Source organism: Etheostoma cragini, chromosome 3, assembly GCF_013103735.1.
Source record: "Etheostoma cragini isolate CJK2018 chromosome 3, CSU_Ecrag_1.0, whole genome shotgun sequence".
In the NCBI taxonomy this organism is placed as follows: Eukaryota; Metazoa; Chordata; class Actinopteri; order Perciformes; family Percidae; genus Etheostoma; species Etheostoma cragini.
Window position 1 is genome coordinate 28,437,460 of NC_048409.1, and position 5,356 is coordinate 28,442,815.

The following is a 5,356-nucleotide window of genomic DNA, read 5'->3' on the forward strand; positions in this document are numbered from 1 at the left end:
CGTGTGCGCGCGTGTGCGCGTGTGTGTGTGTGTGTGTGAGTGAGTGAGCGTGTGCGCGCGTGTGTGTGTGTGTGTGTGTGTGTGTTTCATTTAAAGAGACTAAAAGCTAAAAGACTAACGTGAGAAAGAAGTCTTTATTTTCTGCTAGCTAGTCAGTTACAATAAATAAATAAAATATAATAAATAATATTAAATTAATACTAAATACTTCCCTTCCTCGTCATGTGAATAAATTCTCCTTTATGTTTCCTGAAAACACTAAAAAAATACACTTGGAAAAAAAACTAAACAAAGGGACTTGTGGTTGTGATTGTGAGCTGGTTAGAAGGAAGTGAGCGTCTTTCCTTCAGACAACAAGCATGACTGGGACATGAGTCATCATCAGATGGGGGGGGGAAGGGGGGCGGGGGGGGGGGGGGGGGGGGGGGGGGGGGGGGGGGGGGGGGGGGGGGGGGGGGGGGGGGGGGGGGGGGGTTCTACATTAAATCCTGAACAGAACAACATATATGCTGATATCTAGGGCCTCTAGCCTCTAACCAACAATGTTTTCCATGTAGGCGAAGACGTCGACTAGTGACGCTCCTGTTATATAATCAAAATATATTCTCAAAGAATTGACAAAAAAAACTTTGAATTTTAATTTCTTTGTAACAAATTGTCTAAAAAAAGAGAAAATCTTCAAAATATTGAAAAATAGGCAAAAAACGTGGATTTTTGAAAAAATGCAACATCCATAACTATTTTGATAATTGATTAAACAGTTTGTCATTTTTTAATAAAAAAGTAAAAATGTGTGTGTGTGTGTGTGTGCGTGTGTGTGTGTGTTTGTGTGTGTGTGTGCGTGCTCTGTACATGTGTCGGTGTGTGTCTGTGTGTATCTGTATGTGTGTGTGTGTGCGTGCGTGTGTGTGTATCTGTCTGTGTGTGTGTCTGTGCATGTGTGTGTCTGTGCATGTGTGCATGTGTGTGTGTATCTGTCTGTGTGTGTCTGTGTGTGAGTGTGTGTGTGTGTCTGTGTTTGTGTATCTGTCTGTGTGTGTGTGTGTGTGTCTGTCTGTCTGTGTGTGTGTGTCTGTCCGTGTGTGTGTGTGTGTGTGTGTGTGTATCTGTCTGTGTGTATATATGTGTGTGTGTGTCTATGTGTGTGTGTGTGTGTATCTGTCTGTGTGTGTGTGTGTCTGTGTGTGAGTGTGTGTGCCTGTTTGTGTGTGTCTGTGTTTGTGTATCTGTCTCTGTGTGTGTGTGTGTGTGTCTGTCTGTGTGTGTCTGTATGTGTGTGTATCTGTCTGTGTGTGTCCGTGTATCTGTCTGTGTGTGTCTGTATGTGTGTGTATCTGTGTGTGTGTGTGTGTGTCTGTCTGTGTGTGTCTGTATGTGTGTGTATCTGTCTGTGTGTGTCCGTGTGTGTGTGTGTGTGTGTGTATCTGTCTGTGTGTATATGTGTGTGTGTGTGAGGATATCTTTGAGTTATGAACAAAACAAGACGTCATAACGGACATTGGGAAACACAGATCACCATTTGTTCACACTGTATAGCCCAACCAATTCATTCATTCATTCATTCATTCATTCATGGAGAATACAACTGACAGATTAACCCAAAAATGACAGAAATAAGCCGTGCAGCCTGTAACTGTCCCACAGATCGACTGATTACTTTCATGTGAGAGTACTTTGTTCCTAAATATAAAAACTCTTGACATGTGGATTAGGCTGAACCTTTGAGAAACATGGGTGTCGTCCACAGACCGAGATGTTTGATTATGGAGAACCAGTCAAACATGGGTGTGGTTTCACGTGGGCACCGGTGGACATGTCACCACAGATATGACACAACTGTGCAACAACAATGCAGATGTTACACAATATAATATATATACACACACACATATATCTCATTTGAGATTACATAATGTAGGATGTACTTGAACGCAACTTTTTAAATCGGCCTATTTGTCTTCAGTGTGTGTTATAAGACACAATCACTTCAAATGTTTTTTTAGCTTTGTAAAGCCATCCGGAGTAAGTAAATAAAACAAAATTACACCGGAAATTCGTAAATACTTGCCTTCAAAGTAAGACTGCAATTTTATCATTTATAATAATTTTAATAATTTATACTGTTTATTGATCCCCAGTGGGGAAATCACAATTTACAATCTGTTTGTTAGTAGTCACTACACACAGGCCTAAAATACACACACATGCTCAGCACCTATGCACAAATGGAGAGGTCTTGTTGGGAAATTGAAACATTTTATGTTTGAATCTCAACGCAATCTGCTGAAAAATAATTATTGTCCTTATTGTTATCCATCTTATTTTTTTTGGTGTTCTATAGTTATCTTATTGTACCAAACTCAATGAAAGCGTGTCATAAGGCGGGAAGCACCTAATGAAAAGTCCAGTTTTTTTTCCAGGGATTCCTTATGCAAGTATATTTGGATACTATTACATTTGTACTTTTACTTCTAACAACGAATTATACACTTTGCACTGCGATTAGTAAAACTTCTGAGTACATTTATCAGCACTGCGCAGGATTAAAAAACATCAGCCTCCAACACAACGCAAAAAAATACATTTTACTTTGAAGGTTGTTGCCGGAAGTGTACTTGTTCGCGCTAGCTTGAAAGATGGCGAGTTCTTTTTTTTTCTTAAGATTTTTTATCTTCTTTGAAGGCGGAAAGCGAAACTGTAAACACATAATGTCGAGTATTACTTCAGTAATTCTCTCCTGTTCCGCTTTCTTATCAAACGCTAACAACAAAAGTTTAATAAATCGTTTCCTCGAGTAATTTATCAAACTTAACGTGCATAAAAACGTAACTTAACGGCAGATAACGTCAAAATACGTACACTTTCCTTACGTACCAACTGCCACTTTATCAACGGTTAATTTCAAATGACTGAAAGACGTTGTTAGTGCTAAATTAGCTTTATAGGCTTCTAACTAACTAACTAACTAACTAACTACCGTTAATTAGACGTTAACTTCACCTGGAGGAATAAATGTAAGTTGGTCCCCGGGTGGCTCGCGGTGCAGCTCTCCTCCCTCCCTCTCGCGCTCTTTTCCCGGGAGGATTTAGGTGTTTTAACTCCCTCTCTCGCGGTTGTCAGCCCGGTGATGTGCGGAGCTTTTCAGCCGGAGTTTAGGTAGTTTACAACCGTCAAAGTAACACACATACACACACACACATTTACACATATACACACAGGAGGAGCTCCCCGCCTTCATTTCACTCTATGATGCCTTCAGGGCGGATCGGATATATTGGAACTTCTCAAGTCAGTGTTGTTTATAATCGGTGGAAGAAATATTCAGGTCTTTTACTTAAAGTAATATTTATTCTGCTCATTTCTAGGTTCATAGTTGTAGTTAGAGGTTGTACCAGATTACGTTTATTTGGTTTAGTTTTCAAAAAAACATTTGATTTCTTTGTCCTGCACATTGCTGCAGCTCCTCTTTTCCCCCTGTGTGTTGAGCTCTCTGTTTCAGCTACAGAGTGAGACATCTCACTTCTGTTCCATCTTTGTTGGGAGTCGCACATGCGCAGTAGCTAGGTAAGGACTACTAGCCAGTCAGAAGCAGAGTATAAGCTTGTTGATTGGTCAAAATCGAACTTTTGAGGCAGATTTATGATGATGTGTTACGCTGTTTATTACTCACAAAAAAGTGGCTTAACTCTGGATCTTTGAGGTGTTGTGAACAACATCTGTAAAGCATCGTACTGTAGGACAGGAAACCCCAAACCGGATCACTCTAAAGCAGGGGTCTTCAACAGGGGGTCCGCGACCCCTAGGGGGTCCGCGGAGATACTGCATGGGGTTCGCGAAAGTTTTTGTTGATTAGTCTTTGTTTTATTTCCCCCCCCCCCCCCCTGCAATTTTTTCCACTAATTGAAATGTCTTTAAATACACATTAATATGAATTCAACACACTGTAGTAAACAGATAAATGGAGGCAGAAGATGTCTTTCAGTCATCAATGCACACATATAATATGTAAATACAATATATATAATTAGGGGGTCCCCGCTCCATCTCTCCATCAGTTTGGGGGTCCTTGGCCTGGAAAACGTTGAAGACCCCTGCTCTAAAGGATCCAAATGTAAGAGCCCTGATGTAAGTGTAAACTCAGACTCAAAGGAGACCCTTAAACCTTTTATGACAGTTGGAAGGCATTAACTTCATAAAGGAGCGTATAAAGGCTTTAGTTTCCCACCGCTGACCTCTGGTGGGCGCTGTAGCAATTACATGTAATTCCAATTTGTTCTTTTTTACCAAAGTACAAATATACAAACAATCCCAGCATCAAAAAACAAAAACAATTTCAAAAAATAAAGTTTTACCTCAGGTCGAGTAAAATAAACCACAACGTAGGAGCGTATACAGAGCAAATCTACACTCGGAAGAAAGAGAAATAAGACAAAATACACAAACTATCTCAAATTAAATTGAAAGTTTTAGGTAAATACACCCAATCAGGGGCTTTACCAGCAGGTTCCCGTTCTGCAGAAACACAGCACCTAGCTACAGCACGTCGAGACAGACATTTGCACAGGACATCGATGAGGACTAGACTAATTTAGACAACTAATATAACACTGCAGTGTACATAAGGACAAAGACATTTATACAGGACATCAGCTAGGCAGGACAAATACGGACAATGCAAACAAGGCTTGGACAGTACAATACATGAACATAATGTAGAGAAAAGTCAACACAAAAGACACGCACAAACCCAACAATAGACACAATAGATACAATAGATACATAACTCAACAAGACACAGACTGAGGCAATAAATCACCCGAAAACAAGAGGCACGCCTTCTGCTAAACCAGTTTAAGATGAACTTTCCAATGTTCCCGGTTGGTGTTTTGAGGTCAGAAGGTGAGGAAAACCATGTTTGTCCTGAAGTCTGTCGTTGGTTCTGGGAACTGGTCTAAACCTGGTCTCAGTTCTGGTTTCACAACGATGAAGACGCCTGGAGAGCAAAAACAAGATGGAGGTTTGCCTTTTGGGCGATGACCTTGTTTTCCAAATGATTCCCCCTGAATGTTAAAGCATTCTGATGTCATGTGACTTAAAGTACTCATATTATGTTTTTTGGCTTTTTCTCCTTTCCTTAATTGTGTTATTTATGTTGTTTGTGCATGTTAAAGGTTTAGTCCACTGTTCACAAACTGCTCCAAACAGCTCAATCGTAGACCTTTACTTCTGTGACTGAAATGCTGACTGGCTAGTAGTCCTTACCTAGGTACTGTCAGGGCCTCATAATCTGCTTCTGACTGGCTAGTAGTCCTTACCTAGGTACTGTCAGGGCCCTCATACTCTGCTTCTGACTGGC

The 5,356-nt window shown here is 40.6% G+C and overlaps 2 protein-coding genes across 2 annotated transcripts in view; one reads left to right on the top strand and one right to left on the bottom strand.

Annotated features, from left to right (window-relative positions):
- Positions 1–3,261, bottom strand: part of capn5a (calpain 5a) — a 34,064-nt gene extending 30,803 nt beyond the window's left edge. The window contains exon 1 of the mRNA XM_034867808.1: positions 3,001–3,261. The gene's annotated coding sequence lies outside the window, so the exon portion shown is untranslated. The remainder of the gene's footprint in view (positions 1–3,000) is intronic.
- LOC117942382 overlaps positions 1–5,356 on the top strand; it is a 14,308-nt gene that overhangs the window by 2,407 nt on the left and 6,545 nt on the right. The window lies entirely within an intron of this gene.